The sequence below is a fragment of the Trichosurus vulpecula genome, chromosome 5, assembly GCF_011100635.1.
Source record: "Trichosurus vulpecula isolate mTriVul1 chromosome 5, mTriVul1.pri, whole genome shotgun sequence".
Taxonomy (NCBI): Eukaryota; Metazoa; Chordata; class Mammalia; order Diprotodontia; family Phalangeridae; genus Trichosurus; species Trichosurus vulpecula.
This window is the reverse complement of record NC_050577.1, coordinates 156,113,514-156,136,159: the sequence shown is the minus strand read 5'-3', so window position 1 is coordinate 156,136,159 and position 22,646 is coordinate 156,113,514. Positions and strand designations below refer to the sequence as shown.

Here is a 22,646-nt window from a genome sequence, read left to right as displayed (position 1 = left end):
AGGAAAAACATCTGTGAAATTCAAACAAAAGAAGTGAATTTCCCTTCTCTTTATCTAAATCAGAGGTTCTTAACCTGGAGTCCAACCCTCAAGGGTTCCATGGATAGGTTGGATGAGAGAAGAAAAAAAGCCACTTTTATTTTCACTAACTGAAGCTTAGCATTTCTTTCAATTATGAATGTAGGCAGCAAAAAATTATTCTGCGAAGTGGTCCATAAGCTTCACCAAATTGCCATTGGGATCCATCTCTCTCTCCCTTTCTTCTCTCTTCTCTATCTCCCCCCCTCTTCCTCCCCCCCTCTCCCTCTCTTCTCTCTCTCTCCCTCTCTCTCCCCTCTCTCTCTCTCTCTCTCTCTCTCTCTCTCTCTCTCACACACACACACACACACACACACACACACACACACACAGAGTTAAGAATTCCCTGGTCTAGATGTTCCATGTGTTTGTGTCTGGCTTGTCTGAACTGACTAAACTCACATACCTGTGCCAGTTATTGGTTGGAGAAGGGAAAGATTGTGAATATGAGAATGTTGTAATAGCTCAGTTGGGAGATAATGAAGGTTTGAAGCATTTTGAACATAAATGGAGATGAAGAGAATGGATATGAAAGATATTGTGGAAGTAGAGTCAAAAAAGATCTGGTAACTGACAAGTAGAATGTAGGATTGATAAGAACAGAATGTTTTATTGCTTTCGTTTGTTTTTCTTGAACTCTTAGTGCCTGAAACAGGGCCTTTCACATAGTAGGTGCTTAATATGTATTCGTTAAGTTGCAATGAATTGGTTTAATGACTGACATTTCGAATCTGAAGTAGTGTGGAGGATGGGAGTGCTCATCGAGGATAGAGCTAGTTTTGGGGGGGGGGACAATATCAATTCATTGTGGAATATGTTGCACTTGAGGTGAAGGCAGGATATATAGATACCTGAGATATAGAGAGCTGAGAAGAAAGATTGGGCCTAGATGTGCAGATTTGGGAGTCATTTATTTCTCTCACCCTTTCTGTGGTGTGTCAATGCTCGGTTTAAATCTATAAAATAGTTTAAATTTCTCTCAAAATAGTTTTTATGAGGCTTTATCCTCTAGCAGAATGATACCCATCCACGTCTGCTAATCTAACATTCAGAAACTACTGAAGCATTACTACTTATGTTCCTACTAGCCACTACTAAGTAATTACTAGTTACCAGTTAGTCCTTGATGTTTCAGTGGAAATTGCATATTCATTAGTCTATAGGCCATCTCATTATGGCTGTTGACTAACTTTAAAGCTGTTTTGGTGGGTATTGTGCAGTTAGATTTTTTTCCTCTCTTTTTTGGTGTCTTTTTGTAGAGCTGTATTTTTTTTTTTGTATTACAGGGCATTGATATGATGCCACAAATACTCTAAAATTCTAGACAGAGAGGAATAATATGGTATAACTTCTAAAGTTCTGATAATACATTCAGATGGAAAAAGGCTGGGTAGAAATATTGGCAACCATTGCCAATAAAGAATTAAGAAAGTAGGAAATTAGATGACATGATGAATGGAGGAGAAATGATCTAATTGTGAAATCAGTGAAATCAGAAATAAGCCAGTAATATTTGTTTTAGAAGTAGTGTGGCATAGTGAGAGAGTCCTGGATTTAGAGTCAGGAGAATAGATGTTCAGATTCTGTCCTTGGCAAGTCACTTAACCATTCCAAGCCTCAGTTTCCTCTCCTCACCTGTGAAATGGGTATAATAACTTCTAGAAACTACTTTATAAGGTTGTTGAGAGGTTCAAATGAGGTGTAACAAATGATACACTTTGAATGATATAATGTTCTATAAGTGTCACTATTCATTTATCACTTTATAAAAGACATATATTTTATCTCATTTGATCGTCACAACAACCCTATGGAGTATATAGCTTTAACTAAAATTCTTTACATTTTTAATGAAGAAACCAAGGTTTTGAGTGGTTATGTGATTTCCCTAGATCAGACATATTGTATGGAGAAGAGATAGGATCAAATCAATGTGTGTTTGGATTTTAAAATTTGTGATTCCCTTACAGATTCAGGATATGTTTTTCTTTCAAAAGTACTACATAATTGTCTTCAAATACTTTGAAAGTCTGTGATTTGAAAAGGGATTGGATATATTATGAGATTCTAGGGTACAGAATTAGGACCAATCAATGAAAGTTACATGCTGACAGATTTCATCTCCATATGCAGATGTCCTTTTTTATAATTGGAGCTATCTGAAAATGTAGTACACTGACTTCTAAGGGATTCTGTCTTCAGTGACTCAAGCATAGGGTAAGCTACCACTGCCCAAGGAAAGTTTTTGTAGATGGAGTTTTCTCTTTCTGTTAAGTAGCAGACAAGATGATTTATGCAGTTTCTTTTAAGTCCTGCATTCTCTTTTCTACTTCATATAATGTTAGGGCAAAATAGTTGAATATTTAAGGCAGGTCCAATCTGTTTTACTTTGTTGGGTAGGAAAAAGGACTTTTTCCTCCAACCAGTATGAATTTTGTATTCATTCAACTATATAATTTATTACATGAGCAAAAATATCATATTGTGATGCTATCATTTAATGTTATCATATGATTTTAGCACCAATACCTTTGATTTAAAGTAAAAAAATAAGGGTATATTTGCATTCTTGGTTCTAAACAAATTTTTTAAATGCCCAAAGTAAGCTAACATAGTACCAAAACAATGAAAATACTGACCAGTCCTTAAAGCTGAAACAATTTTTTTAATGCTCCAGACCACCTGTCATCATGGTATTTGTTGAAGAAGCAAACAATGATGGCTTTGTCTTTAGTGTTCAAGCAGTTTGCTAAAACATGCATGCCAGCCTTACAACTGCTACGCCCATAAGAGTAATGAGCTGTAAGGTCTCGACCTCAATATAACCCTTAGACCTCACACGACCATCTTAAGATCCCACCTCTTAAATCGAGAATTATCTTTCAAATAAAGTCTGGTATAATCAAATAAATAGCATGACCCCTTTATTACATTGGTTTTGAGGGGGCAAACCTAGCAACCTTTATTATACGTAGCCACAACATATCAAGCTTTTTATTGTGAACAGTTCAGTGACCACAAGGAGACCCATGCTATATGCAAACCCATAGTAAAGCTATAATGGTGTTCTAGTTTATTCCAGATACAGTGGACATGGTTGATAGGTTCTAGGAAAGTGATAGTAGTGTTTAAAAGTATTACACATATGCCAGCAAATAAAGTTTAAATCTTCTACTGATAGCTGATCTTTAAAAAAATTAAATATGTATTCCAAACCTTTATTCCCCATAATGTCGACAGAATTGCTTTTGTTCAAAGTCAGCCAAGCAATTGTTAATTATTACTCCTATAAAACATGTTATCAGAGAGAGGAGTGATGAGGGCGGATCTGTGATTTTATTAATGTAGAGAACTCCCCGTGAATAACTTATACAACCAATGCTGATCTACAACTACTTTGCAACTGATACTCAGAGGAGTTTTCTGGGTGGTTTGAGAGCTTAAGCTCTCACTTAAGTGACTTTTAAAGACTCAAAGTCAACATATTTCAGAGATGAAATTTGAACCCAGATGTTTCTGACTGGAGGCCAGCACTCTATCCACTATGTTGTGCTGACTTATGATCATATATTTTTCCTGAAGAACAAATACATCAAATGCTTTATATTGTACACTCCAAATTAAAGGCAATTAATAATGAAATTGAATTAGAATAATTAATATTACATAAATATCCTTGTGTATTTTGTCTGATATTCATTGTATGAAATTTCTACAGTTAACTAGTGTCTCCTTTAATAATATATTTGAATAAATGAGACTTCGTAGAATAGTGATAATTTTTTAACAACTATATTTTCAATTAATGTCTTGTAATCAGAAATAAGGGAAACCCTTGGTGGTTGTCTTCTTTTTCAATTTCAAAAAATAATATTGACATGACTATTATTTATTAAAAGAAAAAGGAAAGAAAGGAAAAAAAGGAAGAAAAGAAAAAGAAAAACAAACTACTTATTTTGACATCTGAAGCTTCTTTTTGTTTTGAGTCAAAACAATGCCCATCAGGGCATACAGCTGTATAACTATGGCTCTCTGGCCTTGGAACTGCCCCCATCTTGAAGAACAGACCTGTTAGGCAGTCATGAAATTTCTGAGTCCACAAGAAGGGTGGCCTAGCCAACAGTGTCAGTGACTATAATGACAGAAAGACCCGCAAGAACTGAGAATCATCAGTGTGAAATTGTATCCTAAAAGGTAATATAGTCCTGGCCTTCATTAAGCAGGACTATGGAGGTGACCGTCCCACGATAGTCTGCCCTGGTTAGACTGAATCTGGAGTACTATGTTCAGTTCTTGGTGCTACATTTAAGGAAGGGCATTAATAAGTTGGAATAAAATATCCAGAAGTGGGCTACTAGGCCAGCAAAAGGCCCTGAGATAATGAAACATGCGTCAAATGAACTGGGCAGTTTAGCATGCAGAAGAGAAGACTTTGGAAGAAGGGTATAAATGGTGATTGTTTGCAAGTGTTTGGAGGTTTGGGACGGGAGAGGGGAATTAGATTAATTCTGTTTATTCTTAGGGGCCAAAGTTAGGAGTAACAGGAAAAAATTGTAGAGAGGCAGATTTTATCTTAATGACACGAACATATCAGTAATTAGAGAGATGCAAAAGGGGAATGGTCCACCTCTGTAGGTAATGAGGCCTCTCTGTCTCTTCAAATAATGCTTGGGCTTGTTTTAGATTGACTTTTTCTTTAACCACAACCTGTTTTTCGTGGATGTGGCTTCCATCTTCAAGATTGTTTGATTCTCACTCTCTATGTAAAAAAAAAAAAAAAAAACAACATTGAAATGAGAGACTGTTATAGTATAGACAAGAGCAATAACAGCTTCCCTGAGTCCCAGGTTCTTCATTATCTTTTGGTCAACTGTGAATTCCAAAATTCTATTAAGCTATGAACTAAAGCAACAAGTAAGAAGACTTGTTTATCCTAGACAACAAAGAAAAAAATAGTATAAAGGTGATTAATGGTAAATCTACATAGTTTGTCTCAAGACCATGTTGAACAAAACTTTAGATTGGCTTCGCTAAGGGTTTCTTGGTCACCTAAAGGCATGGAACAAGACCAGATTTGGGGTCTTTAGATTTAACAGATGTCCTATGATGTTCTGCTGACCCAACATGTTGCTGTATACAGAACTGAGGTAAAGCAGAGGAAGGGGAGTGTGTGTTGTGTAGTTTTTGAGTATCCTTTCTATACTATAACCAAGTAGACTTCCTTTTGTTGTTGGCTGTTCTGTGTTGTTATATTACTTTATTCTAACCCAGACCCTGAGGCACCAAACTGGTCTGAATCAGACCTGGCCTGTAGCGCACGCTAAGTAAAAATAGCTTAGAAAATGTATCAGGTACCAAACTTGGCCCCAAAGAAGAGATTTGAGAAAGCACTTTTCTCCCTTCCTCTTTGCCAATATAGGGGACCGTGGGTATGGATCATTTCTTTCTTCTGGTTAATTTTACTGGTTTTTTTTATTCCTTTTTATCTTTGTAATAAGGCATGTCTCTCTGGGAGTCAGAAAGAGGAGGGATGCTTTGGGAAACGTAGGCAATTTAAAAGCAAAATATAGCAATATAAATTTTTATAAAGAAAATGTATCAAGTAATTGACCATAGTAGGTCCCACAAGCCCTATTTACTAAACTGGCCAGTGAGTGAGGAATTTCTGCTTTGGAAAGGCATTTAAAAAAAAAAAAAAGACTTGGCTCTGAGTTCTAGTGAACCTGATCCAAACAAACCTCTCACATGGTTTTCAAAGGGATGTCTCCGGGGCATTAAAGAAAAGAAAGAACTTTGCTGTTAGATAAAATCCAACTTATTGTAGAAGATGTCTGGGGCATCTTAAGAAGGATATACTAAAACAATAGGAGTCTAGGAAAAAAATATCTCTTAGCAATAGGAACAGACCTTTGCAATCTATTTTGCTTTTTAGTCCTGGTAAACAATGGCATTCAGATGACTTCAACTTTACCTTATGTTTTTCTCTGATGAAAAAAAGGTTTTCTAATTTGTCTTGTTTTATTCAACCAGGAATCAAAATATATGTGCGGGTTTTTTTTTATTCCCACGAAATTTATGGCATTGTTTTAATGGATATAAAAAAATGAGTTAATCAGATTAATCAATCAACAATATTTATTTAGTACCAGCCATGTGCCAGGTACTCTGCATCCTTTATGTAGTGAGAAAAAGGAGTTTTGAAAAAAATTCTATTCATAAAATAAAGATATTTAAGTTTCATGGTTATAATTTATGGCAATTATTATGAATTAAAATTCCCAACTTGAAAACTTTCAGAAAAGATTCTGTTTCACTGACACTCTAGCTTTCATTATGTGAAGTAGTTGTTATATGTTTAAGAGGCTCGAGTTAGGAAAGATTGAGTTCAAATCCCGAATATGACACAAATTGGCTTGAGTCCATGAGCAGGTCAGTTCAACTCTTTGTGCTTCCTGCTTTTGAACACTCTGAGATACAGAATCATAATGGACTTGTTTTAGAAGCAGTGTGGTTTGGTAGAGAGAGCACTGGCTTTGGGGTCAGAGGACCTGAATTCTAATCCCGTTTTGATCCTTTACTATTTGTGTGACGTTAAGAGAGTTATGAAACCAATTTGGGTCCAATTTGTTGGGGGGGGGGTCTGTAAGATAGAGATAATAATAGCATCTCCCTCTAGGCGGGTTGTGAGCCTCAAGTGAGACGATGTGTAATGTGCTTTGAAAACCTTCCAAGTTCCACAGAAATGCTACCTGTTATCATTGGGAGGTTTTCTACCCCAGGAATTAACCTCCAGAGGTGGGGAACCTGTGGCCCTCTAAGTCCTCAAGTCCGGCCCTTTCAATCCAAACTTCACAGAACAAATCCACTTAATAAAACATTTGTTCTGTAAAACTTGGACTCAGTCCACAACCATGACCATTGATGCTGTGATGACTAACTTTGATAGACTTGGCTGTCCTCAGCAATACAAGGCTCAAAGACAGCTCCAAAGGACTCGTGATGGAAAAAGCAAGCTACACCCAGAGAAAGAACTGTGGAAGTGTGAATGCAGATTGAGGCAAACTATTTGCTCTCTCTCTCTTTTTTTTTTTGGTTTTGTTTCTTCTCTCCCATGATTCATTCCATTGGTCATAATTCTTCTTTGCAACTTGATTATTGTGTAAATAAGTTTAATGCGAAGGTCTATGTAGAATCTATATCGGACTGCATGCCATCCTGGGGGGTAGAAGGGAGGGGAGGGAAGGGAAGAAAATTTGAAACTCAGGAACATGTAAAACTAACTAAGTGTTGTAAACTAAAAATAAAAAAAATCTAAATGTTAAAAAAAACTTGGACTCAGTCAAAAGGCTGTACCCAAGGACCTAACCCTATACCAATAAATTCATAGATCATGTGTGAAAACAAAAAGCAAATTTTTATTTTGGTAGTTATGTTTAAAGGCAAGAGTCTCTATATTTTAAACACTATGTGTTATATTTCAAAGAAAAACTAAAGAACAATTTAATTTCAAATATTACTAACCTATTCATCCAACACATGTAATAAAATTATTTGTACCCAACATCGATTGGTGGGGACTTTCGAAATGCCATTAGCATTTATGATGTGTTATCCTCAATCATTTTCCTTCCCAATCCTATTATCCAGTGGCTTGTGTGGATTTGAGTGAAATAACAGGTAATGAGAAAGGTTAGGGAGGAGAGCAGTTGGGGGAGATGACTGTGTTGGGTTTTGTTTCAAACACAGTCCAGATGGCTGTAACTAATTCCAATGACAGTTCCCATTTCCATAGCATTCTGGGGCTTATAAATCAGTTTTCTCTTCCTCCAGTTGTCTCATTCTGAAATGTTAGGCTATTACACTGCTTTGAATTGGTGTGTAACTTTTGCAGTTATTCTTTAGTGTTCTGGTTAAAGAATGAGCTTTCAAAATAATGAGACTTTTTCCAAGCATCTATATATGGTAATATTTAGAAATGCTGAGACTAGAATTATCATATGTGTTTTTAGCAGTAGTATTGCCAAGACTTTGTTTTTTTTAAAAGGATGTTGGTGATGATGTTAGGTAACATTTTTCACATTATGAAAGATCAAGATTTTATCAGTATGGATATTTTCTACTGTGGAATCTTGACCCCTCCATGTTTCATGAGTATCCTTGGGCAAAAATTCATTACCTAGTGTTTAACCTTTAGGGGATGAGCTTCTCTGAATTTAGGGTGGTCCTCAGGTGACACAGATATAGTTAGTTATCCAAGCTATACACAAAACCTTTCCATTTTCATGTAGGGCCCAGCAGAGCTTGTGTCTCTTTCTGATCTTGAGAAGGTTTAATAATTCCCCTGGACCTTTGTTTATCTGTAAAATGAAAGGCTAAAATTAAATGATATTTAAAGATTATGTCATGATCTCTAACTAAATAAATGGTATTGACAGGGTAGTGTACCAACATTCCAAAGACTCAAACCACAGGAAAGAATGCCTTTGGAAACAAATATTATAAACAGAAAATACCCTTATACATTAGAAACATTTCCAAAGAAATATACAATAAAATTTATAATATGTTCACAAATAAAGCAGGTTTCCATATTTGAGGGTATTATGTGCATCATTAAGAATTTCAAGAAATCTACAGAGAATTCAGGGAGGTGATTCTATATGTTCCTGTGGAAATATCCAGGAACACTAAAGGTCATAGATTCATTATCTCTTAAAGCTAGATGGGATATTATATACCTGTTGATCTGATCTCATTGTCTTATAGTTCTATCAATCTAGTAATGATGGGAGTAGTAAGTCTTTTATATTGGAGTGGGCTTCAATCATGGGATAGGTATTTCTCCCCACTTTCCCTGCTGCCTTATTTGAGTATGTGTGGTCCAATTATATCTTCCATTTCTGTGACTGTACATTCTGTTCTCCAGTCCCCAAATGCATTGCTTCCTCACCTCTCCCTTTTGGAATTCCTACCTCCCTTCAAACCTCAGCTCCACCTGCCTGCTGCAGGAGGTGTTTCTTGATTGTCTGTCCCGCATCTGCTAGTACTCCTTCCCCAAATTACCCGTCATTTACTTTTTACAAACTTTGTATTTACCTTTATGAGTCCATGTTCCACTTGATCCTCGCTACAACCTTGGAAGACAGGAATTGTCATCCCTACTTCACAGATGATGAGAATGGGTCTAACAGGAGTTATTTGACTTGCCCAAGGTTCTCCAGGTAGTAAATGTCTGAGGCCAGATTTGAAGTTGAGCCTTTCTGACACCAGTCCTGGCATAGAGTAAGTGCTATATAAATGTTAGCTATTATCATTAGGTTGTTGTTGCTTCTACCAATAAAATGTAAACTTCTTGAGGAAAGGGATGGTTTTTTCTTACCTTTGTATCCCTAGAAACTAGCAGAATACCTCACCTATATTAGATGCTCCACAGTTGGTTAATCAGTCCAGCAATAAATAAAGGGTAAACGGAGAGATTGATGAAAAATTAGTGGAAAGACTGGATGAACTCTACGTCCTTCTCTTTGAGAGATTTTTTTAATTATTCAAAAAATTTCACTAATGATTCTTATAGAAGCAACTTGTATTGTCACAATTATTTAAAATGTGTGTGATTGATTATTATTAGAATTGTTACAAGCTAAAGTGAAGTCTTTGATTATATAGTGAATTTGATTTTCAGCATTAGGATTTTAGAAGGAAAGAATTAATTATATTTTCTCTGAAAGGATTTAATAAAGGAATTCCCTTGTCTTAAAAAAATTGTAAGAAATGAGTGACAAGAGCTACTGTACCAAGAGAAGAAAATGCAGTTTAAATCAGTAACATCAATAAAGTTAAGGATTAAGCTGGTACCAAAAAAAAAGTGGTATCAATAGTACATACATAAAAAGATTGCCTGGAGTCTCCACAGGGATTGCTCTCATAGAACAAAGGGGTAGACATAATGAAGGAGTCCTTCTGCCTCTTACACAAAATCATATTTTATAACTGCGGTTGTGATAAAATATATTTGTGCCTTCATTAACACCAGCAGTAACTCTGAATAAAGGTGTGCACACTTACCTTCAGAAAGGATAAAAAGAAATGAAGGTGGGAGAATTTCTGGGAGGAACCAAAATCACCTGAACACTTTTCTTCTCAGGTCACTGTTTTTATTAATTACATAGCAATTTTTAAGGTTTTTATATTGTCCTGCTAATAAGCACAGGCGCACGTGCATGCATGTATGCATATGTGTGTGTGTGTGTGTGTGGTTGTGCTTTCCTTTTACGTGAAAGGGAACCTATGTCAGTAGTAAATATACTTTGAGTAATTTTGCTATTAATGATGATGGATTGTCCTGAACTAATTATACTTTCTCATTTGGTACCCTTTGAGCTAGGAACATACATTTTTGAGAGAACTGGCCATATTTATGGTCTGTGGCCATAGTTTTCTTTTTTATTAAGCTATTGGACTGTATGGAGATCTAATCTACTTAGGACCTTGGCTAAATTGTTTCTACTCTCCTAAATGAAATTTCAGTCCAACCCGATTGGCCTACTTGTATAACACAAACATGCTTTCTTTGTCCTCTGACACATTTCTGGTGCTATTTCTCTTACTTGGTTGGCTTCTCCAATGCTAACCGCCAATGTAAATCCTATTCATCTTTCAAGGGTCAACCAAATCCTCGTTCTTAGGATTTTATAACTAGCAAGTCATAGAGACAGGACTTGACCTCAGTCTTTTAATTCCAAATCAAGCTTTTATAGAGAACAATATGTCTTAGTATAGTGGTGTCAAATAGAAACAGATCCCTAGGAGTTGTATATTGACTTAGAAAACCACGAATTAACATTATTTATGTTGTATTTTTATTAATTTGGTTAAACATTTCCCAGTTAGATTTTAATCAAGTACTACTTGCTGGTCCTGCCTTAGAGGAGAGAGAGATGGCCTAAAAGCCAAGAAGATTTGTGTTCAAATCTTGCCTTGTACGTATACTAGCAGTGTGATCCTGGGCAACTCATTTAACCTTTCAGTGTTCTAGGTAGCTGTCTAAGAATAGTTGCAAGGTAGATGTCATCCCACACTGATGGAGACAGTTTTCTCAGGTAAGTGCTCTGTACCCATTGTACTCAGATTTATTACATTATAGTCGTGTATTTATCTTACAGACCTAGATCTCATTATATTGCTGCTTATATTAGGGAACATCATTTGACAGGTAAACTTCTGAAATGGGTATTAAGTACTTCTGGTTTCTCCCACCGTGAGTGGACAATTGAATAATCTGCTATAGTTGCTACTGATCTGAATGAAAAATGTCATAAGAAGACTATTCCATCTGTTACTACTGTTTACTTTTATATAGAATTTTAACCATGGGAATAATAAATACAATTTTTGGTGTTTTTCAGTCATGTCCAACTCTTCGTGACCCCATTTGAGGTTTTGTGGCAAAGATACTGGGGTGGTTTGCAATTTCTTTTTCCAACTCATTTAACAGTTGAGGAGACTGAGACAAACAAGGTTAAGTGACTTGTCCAGGGTCCCACAGCCATTATGTATCTGAGGCTTGATTTGAACTCAGAATGAAGAGTCTTCCTGACTCCAGGCCAGGCATTCTATCCACTGTGCCCCCTAACCACCTCCAGTTGTATTATGCAAGTGTGTTCAGTTTCAGGTGATAGAATGTGACAGCAATCCTTGATATTATTTCCAGTGACGATGAAAATGGGCAGATCTATAGGTTGTGGCAGTGAGAGTAAATCAAAGGAAATGAGGAAGAAACAAGGTGCTTTTTTGTGATACGGCTAGTTTTCTTCTTAGCTGGCTGACCACTTCTTCTTAATTTCTTTTAGTAGATTATCTTTTATATCTTGCCTCCTAACTATGGACATATTCCAAAGCTATGTCCTGTGCTCTCTGTCTAGGTGACCTTGTCTACCCTATAGGTTTAATTATCATCTATGATCATGACTCCCAGATGTGTGTGTGTGTGTGTGTGTGTGTGTGTGTGTGTGTGTGAGTATCCATCTCTAGCTCCTCTCATGAACTCTAGTCCCACAATGTCTAGTAGACATTTTGAGCTGCAGTAAATGCCTTGTGGCTCCACTTACCGCTCATATCAAATAAAAACTCTTAATTTTGGTGGTTAAAGCCCTTTACTAGCTGACTTAAATATGCTTTTTCAACCTTTTTTTCCCTTCACTTATTCTATTGTTTAGTCAGCTTGGTCTTAATGCTGTTCCTCATATGTAACACTCCATCTCCCATCTCTTTACCATTGTACTGGCTGTTGTCCATGCCTGAAATAACAGACTGATGCAATGATGCATATTCTACTTAATTCAACTAAATAATTTAGATTAAATTTTTGTTAATAGCCTGAATCAGTATCTTCCTAAATATGCTGGGCCTATGGTTTTACTTTGGTAAAAATCTGCTTCTCTTTTTGAAACTTTATCTTGATCCATCCATCTGGCTGGTTGTCTATCTATCTGTCTGTCTGTCTGTCTATCTATCTATCTATCTATCTTGAATGCAAATTTCCCCTCCCTCTACTTTGAAGAAGATATAGGCATCTATCTATAGAGCAAAGTTTGATTTAGATACCACTCTTAACTGCCTATTAGTACCCTCCAGAGATTTTTATATTTTCTCTAGAAAAAACCAAAGCAATCCTTTACCTTCATGTTGGCTTGATATACTCCGTGGAAGACATACTCTACTGCTTTTTATCCAACACTATGTGTGTTCATGCATGTGTGTGCAGGTTTGTGTGTAAATATGAAAGGATGATTTGGGGGAGGGGGAGGTATTATGGAAAGAATTTGAAATAGCCTGTCCTCCCAGTTAGTGATAATTGTCCACCTCTATTTTAAGTGAAGGCAGTATTTCCCAAAGGGTTGTGCCTACGATATTACTCTAAATGAAGAAAGTACATGCAAATGATGCATTTAACTAGGCCTTTTTACACTGACCCTTTCCTGTGCTACTAGGAACAATTAAAACCCACTTAAGCAAAAAGAACACGATATTAATGTCATAGTTATATCTGTACATTTACTTAATATATACACACATTTCTTATTTGTAATTTAAGGAAGGAAAATGTCATATTGAACAACTTCTTTAGTGTCCTTTTGCTTTCTCTCAGAAATATAAATATTATATATTTGAAGAAGAAATGCTCTAAATTTACATTGAAAAGTTTTAGCATGCATAAAGCTTCTTTGGTTTCTCACAACGCAGAAAAACATACCCACATCCTTTTATCTCTTCCGAAAAGAGTAATAGGAGTATATACTCTAGCCTGCTTGATTTAAATCTGCTGTGTAGCCTCCTAAGCAGTAGAGAGCCAGTGCTGGACAATGAGAGATAGGAGGATAGAAAGAAGAGAAAAAGGAAAGATGTATTTCATTATTTAATGACATGCATCAACCATCATTTTACAGTTTTTCAGAACTGTTTCTTTATTTAGAGCCAAGGATAGTAGGATGCCTAAAACAAGTCAAACCGGCCCAAATAATGATTAGATAAATGAAGTGCAGCTTCCAAAAATGATCCATATATTTATTTAGTCACTGTATAATTTTGATTTTTGAAATAGTTTTGAGGTATTAGAATATACAGTCTACTATGTTTATTCTTGTGCCCAAGTAAAAATGGCTTAAAGAATGTATAAGTTGAAAGAGAAGGTTCAATTATTTGGGCTAGGGTTTGCTAAATTCCAGATTGTCTGGCTGAAAGTTGTGGGTGGTCTTATGTAATTCTTCAGGGAAAAATTTAGACGGAATTTTTTTGGCAAGACATTGGAATACCTTTGCTTCCCAGATTAGTGGTAATTGGCCATTTCTATCTACTTCAGTGAAATTCGGCAGTTCACTAAGCACACTAAGACATTATTTCTCAATGAATATGTACTTGTAAATAAAGCATTTGACTGAGAATCTTTATAGCGACCCTTTTGTATGTTACTAGGGAGCAATTAAAAACCACTTAACTTAATAGAAGGTTGAATTTATCAAACTCAAGATTATAACAGACCATAAGGAAATTCCGTTTAGTAGAATGTCAAAGCACATTTTCAGTGACAGAGTAGAAAAATGCTTTGTTCAAAAATGTATTATATTTTTGGTTAAAAAGATTCCATTTTCTTCATAGGAACATAGATTTAAAGAGCAGAAGATCTTTGGGGTGATATTTATTTTACAGTTGAGGAAAAAAACTGAGATGGAGAAGTTAAGTCACTTTCTTGAGATCCCAGGAGAGGTAAAGGGACAAAATTCAAACCCAGATCCTTTAGTTACTTTCCACGGATCTATGCTTCCTTGCACATTTTAACTGCTTAATAAATATTTATCAAATGTTCAGAATTTCTTCCTTGTGATATTTTTGGGCGTCAGTTTTTGGTAAGGTAAGTGGGTTAGAATGGAAGATCTCTAAGATCACATACAGTGATTTTAACTCACTGTGCTGGCTAAAATATAGCTTGATTGTTCCAGAACCCTAAGGGAAGCCTTGCATGAGAGAATAATTCCCAAAAGAGTAATAAGTAGTCTGAGGTATAATGTGTGAGAGAGAAGGTTGCTTTAGGTCTTTTTCTTTTGTATGTTTTTAATACAAAAGGCACATCATCTCCTCTAGAGATGCCCCTCTCTGAGTAGCTTTCCAGAACCAGCAAAAAAAATGGGGTTTATTCTTCCTTGTAATTTAGAAAGTAAAGTCACCCCGAATTCCCATTTCTGCTGGCTATGCTGAATTTTCCAGTAGCAACATTAAAAATAAAAGTTACTGTCCAGAAAGAAAAAAAAAAAGCAAGGAGTCAGTAGGTGTCACTTTCAAATTCACAAGCCTGTGGATATCACAAAAGCTGGCTGTGTTTCCATTGGCCAGGCATCATCTCTACACTAGAATTTGGACATCTTAGCTGCAGACATTACTATTTTTACTACAGACCTTGGGACTTTGATAATACAGTTTCGTTTAACCTTGAACTAGTTAATTAATCAGGCATTTGTTAAACACTTAATATGTGCCAGGCACCGTGCTAGGTAGGTGCTGGGAGTCTAAAGATAAAAGTTACACAGTATTTGCCTTACTGAAGCATACAGTGTATATGTGTGTGTATGTATATATAATAAATGTATATTATGCATATACATATATGTATATAAATATATGTATATACAGTACAAAATTTAAAGCATTTTTATTGTTCAGTCATGGCCTAATTTTCATGACCCCATTTAGGATTTTCTTGGCAGAGATACTGGAGTGGTTTGCCCTCTCCTTCTCTAGCTCATTTTACAGATGAGGAAATGGAGGCAAGCAAGATTAAGTGACTTCCCAAGAGTCACATAGCTAGACAGTATATGAGTCTGGATTTGAACTTGGGAAGTATTCCTGACTTCAGATCCAGCACTCTATCCACTTTGCCACCTAGCTGCCCTAATTTAAAGCATACCAAAAGTAATCTTGAAAGGGAAGGTGCCAGAAGCTAAGAGGAATAGGGAAAACCTCATCTAGAAAAAAGAGATAAGACTTGAAGGAAACCAGGGGAGCTAAGAATTGAAGATGATGAGAGAGAACACTCTAGGTATGAAGGATAGCTCTTACATCTAATGAGGAGGGGGATGGAGTTTTTAGTGCAACTGAAGGTAAACTAGTTTGAGAGGGAGTTCTGAGTACAAGGATGGCAGTAATGTGGAAAAAAGCTTGAAGAATAGCCAAGTTGCCAAGTTGTAAACAGAGAGTGGAGCATGGAGGAGTAGGATTGAAAACCTTCCTTCAATGTGGGTCCAGTTGAGAATAGAAAAAAAAATAGTGGTCCTAATTATTATAAGTACATGATTTTTCTCTTAGCTCCATCCAGTGGCATATGGAAAGTGGAGAAAAGCATAACGTAGGAGTCATCAAGGATGATGGTTTATTAAGGCATGATCAACTATTAGACAAAGGAAGGCAAGAGATTTGAGAGTAGAAAATAACAGCTGGGGATTTGGGATAAGGATGAAGCACAGTGTGCAATTCTGCAGAGAGGCCAAGAAAGATGAGAATTCTAACAATTTAGATATTGTTGATTATAAGAGGACAATATCAGATGAACTAGTGAAATCATAAACCACTGATACCTAATATATTTCCTTTTTATTCAAAATTATATTGAAGTACCAACACTTGTTGACTATTTGGCAGTAGGGGTGGGGGAGGGGTAAATGTTATCTCTTTTCTCCATATTCTAAGGACCACCAATTTTTTCTCAGAATACTTGTTAATGAGTTTAGCTTTGAATCCTGATGCTGGTTTTGATTGCCAATGATTGTATAGTTATTTGTGGTTTATAAGCTGCAAGATTTTGTAACTGCAAATGTTATTTTTCTTTAGGTAGAAAGATATGTTATAGAAAAAAAATAGAATTTGAAATCCCTTTCTCCTCTGATGTCTAGATTTGTATCTGTCATTAAAATTGTGACTCAGGATATATATAACTTTATTTCCTTCAATTTTTGTCATATATATTTGGTGACACTCAAAGTCCTGTAATGATGATAATTCAATTTAAATGATTCTTTATGGTTCATAAAGAATATTCCTTTTTATTAAAATTTTAAAAAAATAGTTTAAGCATTATGGTAGGGAGAGCAATGCCCTAACCCCTTGCCCCCATGCAAGTTAGAATAACTTTTCCTTAAAAGGTAATGAAACCATTCTTTTGACTTAAGGGACTCAGGACTAAAGACTCAAGCAGATCACATTAATTCTTGCTTGTGCCACTACAAAACAGCCTTGAAAGTAAAATGACTTTCACTTAGTCATACAGCTTGGACTTCCTGGCCTCTGAAACCTAATAGCTCTGAATCTCTTCAATTTGCAGTCATTCTCTACTCTCAAATCCCTTTCCCTTTTGTTTTCTCATTGATCATGACTTGACAAATCCCAATGCTGGATTCCTTTTACCCTTTACCTCCTTTTCTCCTTTCTTTTTTTTTTTTAACACAAAACAAGTTATTTAATTTCTCTAAGCCTCAGTGTATAAAATGAGAACAAAAATGCTGTCACCACAATATCCCACAGGGTTGTTAGAAAGAAAGTGTTTTCTCTATAAGCCACAAAGCACTATCTAAATGGAAACTATTATTACATCTGTTTGGGTGCCAAGTTCTGGTGTTCACTTCGGTGTCCTTTCTACTTCAACACACTCAATTCGCTTCCCCACCCCCACCCTCAACTCTCATTGAAAACGAAAGGAAATCTCAGGTTTCCTGTACCTTGAGGAATCACAGGCACTAGGTGTTGTGTAAAGTTACTGGTGACTCCTTGTCCATAGGCTACTGTTCTCCCTGGCAGAGTGCCTAGAGGAGGGATTCTTGGTCATTACTATTGCTGTTCCTGGAGTCCGCTACCCCTTCTTTTAAGACTGATTGATTTTGATTTTCCGAGTGTGGGGTTTGGCACTGTGCTGCATTCTATGTCTTCCCATATTTCTTTCCTTGTTTGTGTTAGGAAATAGGTAGGTGATACTGGCTGCCAGTCAGTCTGCTGCAGCTTGTTAGCCCTTGTCCTGATCAGCCTCCTTTTCCTAAAGGAACAAGCCAGCCTTCATTCCTTACTTGGTAGTCTTAATATCTTGAGTGCCTCTGAGAGGAAAAAAAAAAAGACTGTGGATGATGACGATAAATCACAAGAAGGAAGAGGAGAAGAAAAAAAAAAGAAAGAGGAAAGGAAAGAAAAAGAGGAAAAAGAGTGGAGGAGGAACACTTCTAAGAGAGAGGATAGTGCCTACTTCTTCAGAAGATATATAATGCAGCAAAGAAAACGATGTTGCCAGAAGCATTATTATTGAATCTATAGGCTGTGTGACCTTGATCTTTGTCTCATGAGGAATCTGATTTAAAACCTGTAGTTTTGCCAGTAGGAAATTCAAATTGGATGTTTTAGAAAGTAGTCTAATGATTTTTTCTTCCATTTCATAATAGAATGGAAGATATATATATATATATATATATAGATATGCATATATATGTTCAAGAACTGTTCCATATTTAGCTTTGTATCTTATAAAGTGTTTATTATAGTGCTTTGCACACAGTAAAGGCTCAATAAATGTTGGTTGAATGAATAAGCAGTAAGCTTTATAAGCCTTAAAAAAATATACTTAATCAGACTTTACAAATTTCCTCCTATTTCTGTTCATGCATGTGCTTCTAATGGGAAAACTTTCTTGGAATTGACTTTTAACTGGATAGATAAATAAAATGTAATGCCCATTATTCCTTCTTGCCAAATCTTAAGAGTTTTTGAAAGGTCTAGTGGTTCTGAAGCAGAGAATGTGTCCCTAAAGTTTGGTATTACAGATATTTTATATAGGTAATAAAAAACTTTATCATCATTGTCCAAAGATCAAATTTTTGAGTGCATGAATCAGATTGGTATTGACTTAGTCACCTCTGAAAATCTGAGACAGAGCCCACTGACAGATTGAATACAGAGAACTAAAGTTATTCTTCAGTGGTTATGGTTATAGAGAGATTTACAGATGGAATATATTAAAAGCTTTGTTTGGATTGCTGTACAATATTAAATAGTCTGAGTGCTAAGAACTTCACTTGTTGGGGTATGTCACGCTTTGGGGCAAACCTGTAACTCTAGCAAGCTTAAAGGGTACAATCTTTTTCATTATGAAGAAAAGTAAAAAGACTTGTAAATGTGACTGCGAACTTCAGGTGAGACACTTGTTCAATTGAGGATTTCCCTTAGGGAAATTTGGCATGGGGTGTATTGCTGTAATTTTCCATGATGGAGACACTACAGTAATTTGGATTTCTGGGCAGAAGCACGCACTAAGCTTTTGCTTTTTAGAATAATTTAATTTACCAGGAAATTTTTCCAAGTTCCCAGAGTCCTTGTGTGACCTTTCACCTTTCTAGTACTATATCATCTTAGCTGAAGCCATAACTAGGACAGAATTAAAGATTTTTCTCCCCAAAACCAGTATTTGCTACCTACTCCTACAATCTAAGCAAGATGTCAAAGTTTGATGAAATTCAGCAAGGCATGCCTCAGTTGAGATTCAACAAAATGCGTAACGAACTACTTATAGCCATACTGATAGCATTTTCTGTTGTCCACTCGTTTTCTTTGCAGTCAAATCATTCATCCTTGAGTAACTTCAATTATGACAACTTTAGGCTACATAGTGGCTTAAGAGAATTTAAGTAGGAGTGTGTTAACCAAAGCTGGTCCTTTCACCATCTCATTTAATTCTAGCTTTGTGTGGGCCTCTTTATCATATGTAATGTAGACATTACCTCTTAGGCTTAGCTCTCAGTAAAGCTGTAGACTTGGGCATCTCTTCATCTTCCTACTTTGTCAGTAATAATTGATTAAGTGCCTACCATCAGCCATTGTAACAGGTGTCAGTTACACAAAGACAAAAATAGAACAGGCCCTAGCTTCAAAGTGCTTGCTTTCTTAAACCTACAAGAGTGGTCCAAAGCCCTTTCCTAGAGAGAACCAAAGATGAAACTTCCATGGCTGTTGAAGTGTGAACAGTAATTGGGTTGTTGGGTTGAATAGCAAGTCAGGACTTGGACAGTAAGTTAAGTTGATATACTGCTATGCTCTTCTGTTTCCTTAAGTGAACAAACAAGTGAATCTACAAGATAATAGACAAATATTTTGACAGAGAATATACCACTGAATATTGGTTGGAATATTTTAATACCCAAATCAGTTTTATTATTTTTGCCTTTCCTACTTCCTTATTAGTGAAACGTCAAAAAATGTTTATTAGGATAATAGGGGTTAGAGCTGGAAGGAACTTTTAAAGGTCCTATTATCTTAAAAATAATTTGGCTAGTCCAGGGTTTCTTAATCTGAGAAATGTGAGCTCTTATAAAAATTATAAGTGTATTTAGTAAAATTGATTTCCTTTGTAATCAAATGTAGTTTATTCTATCCATTTTAAAACATTACTCTGAGAAGAGGTAAACAGGTTTTATTCAACTCCCAAAAGGACTCACTTAAAAAGGTTAGGAATCTTGGTTCCAAAATTAATTGTAATTGAGACAAACAGTACTGGGGAGTGAAGGGAAATATTTTTGAGTGATAGTTTCATAAATACATAGAAAAAGGCATCAGAGTTAGAAAACCCAGAGTAGCAATAACAAAAAGTACCAGATAATGTAGTATGCATAGATTTATTCTTGTGTAGGCTTAGATTTATTGTAGGCATCATTTATAATGTGAAATGAAGCTTAGCATGTTTTTTCAGGTCATTTTGTGATTCTTTTTTTTAAATGACTAAGATATCTTCTGTTAAAGAATCTAACACTTTGTGTGGTCGGAAGATGTATGTGTGTATGTATATGTATGTACACACTTTATTGTTGTTCAGTTGTGTCTGACTCTTCATGACCCCATTTGGAGATTTCTTGGGAAAGATAATGGAGTGGTTTGCCATTTCCTTCTCCACTTCATTTTACAGATGAGGAAACTGAGGGAAACAGGGTCAAGTGACTTGTCCCGGGGTCACCTAGCTAGTAAAGTGTCTGAGGCTGGATTTGAACTCAGGAAGATTAGTCTTCCTGACTCCAGGTGTGGCACTCTTACCATTGAACTGCCTAGCCTTCTTGGATATACACGTACATATACACATATACAATGGATATATGTGTATGTGGGTGTGGGTATGGTTGTGTGCATACACATACACAATATACTTATCGATCTATATGTGTGTATGTGAATATATACACACACATATACTCATCTACACATATGTAGATGTGTATGCTTGTGTATATAGATATATGTATACACATACATGTATGTATATGTATGCATATATGTATACACACACAGACACGCACATATAGAAAACTTCTCTGTATAGCTGCCACATTAGTGCAGTCCCTCATGACCTCTCACCTAGACTACTGCAATATACCTCCTACTTGGTCTCCTTGTCTCAAATCTCTTCAGTCCGTATTCTGCCTAGCTTCCAAAGAGATTTTTCCAAAAGCATAGGTTTGACCATGTTTCACTCAATAAAGTCCAGTGGTAAATCCAGTCTCTAGTATAAATTTCTATTTGGCATTTAAAATTCCTTACAGTCACTGCCTTCTGATTTTTCCAGGTTTCTTATACATTATTGTACTCCACACAATCTATGGTCCATTTATTCTGAGAGTCTTCCCGCTCCTCACACACAGTGCTCCATCCCCCCTTTCTGTGCCTATAACTGGCTGTTCTATAGCTTCATTTCTACCTCTAAAAATAGCTGCCTTCTTGAAGACTAAACTCAAATGTCACCTCCTAAAAGAGACCCTTCTTTGCCTCCCAGATGGTAGTACTTTCCCTTCTTAAATTCCTGGAATTAACCGTGTGTGTCATATATATGCATTTATGTATATGTCGTATCACCCATTAGGATGTAAACTCCTTGAAGGCGGGGACTGATTTTACTGGTTCTTTTTATCCCTGTGCTTAGAACAGGGCCTGGCACCTATTAAACTTATGAAATGGGAATCAGTTGCTTTATTTTTAAGATTCAGGTATCAGAGTTTGTAGCACGTTATAGGTAACCCCATAATTGTCAACTTTGGCTTAGCTCAAATCCCAAAGAGGAGAAAAATTCAAGAGAAATATTTGTAATTCAATTAACAGAACTTTGAAAAGAGTATTCCTTTGAAACTTTAATCCCAGAACAACAGACATCTTCCTAGGATTTGTGAATCTCAGGTAAGAAAATAATAAGAAAACAAAAGAGCTATTGAATTCTTTTGACAAGAGGCTTAAATGTGATCAAGAAGCATTTTGACTGGAGAGAGAAAATCATATCAGCTGTAATGAATATTGACCTTTTTATTGTCACAGTATATTCATTGTCTTCAAAGGTCAATTACAAAGGCATTTATTCATTGTGAAAGTTGCTAAATGAGCATGAGGCTCTGCATATGAGATGAGGTTTAGCAGTTCACTTGTTGGTTTATTTATAACTATGGATCTTTGTTCATGTGCCTTTTTTTCTTTTAGATACAATGGATTATTTTAAAGATGTGGATTGACTTATTTTAGAATAATGTTTAATGATTAAATGTCTGGTTCCTCTCTACCACTACCCCTACCACCCCGGTTAAAACCATTGAATAATGCATCAGCTTAGTTAAGAGTTCTCTATAGTGACCACCATAGTGGAGATTAAAGATCAGATGAATATTGAAGTGAGAATGAATGATCCTCTTGAGAATAGATAAGGTCAGTTAAGGTCAAGAATGAGGCATAGTAAGGGTGATCAGAAATAATTTACACTCTCTTGCCTTTGCTCAACCTATCCATTTGTAAGCATCAGGCTTTTTCACTGGAATTGATTCTTAACTGTTGGTTCCCAAAATAATAATGGGATGAAGAATTTCACATGCCTGTGTGGCTCAAATGATTCTGTTAAAAATAAATCATAGAATTCTAGTGGAGGATGGGGAACTGGAGACTATCCTGTCTACTCCCCTTACTTGACAGATGAAGAAACAGGCCCCAAAAAGAAAAATCATTTGTCCAAGATCGCATAGTAACTT

General features: G+C 36.0%; 1 protein-coding gene across 1 annotated transcript in view; it reads left to right on the top strand.

The window, feature by feature from the left end:
- SEMA3C (semaphorin 3C) overlaps nucleotides 1-22,646 on the top strand; it is a 191,763-nt gene that overhangs the window by 63,774 nt on the left and 105,343 nt on the right. The gene's annotated exons all lie outside the window — the stretch shown is intronic.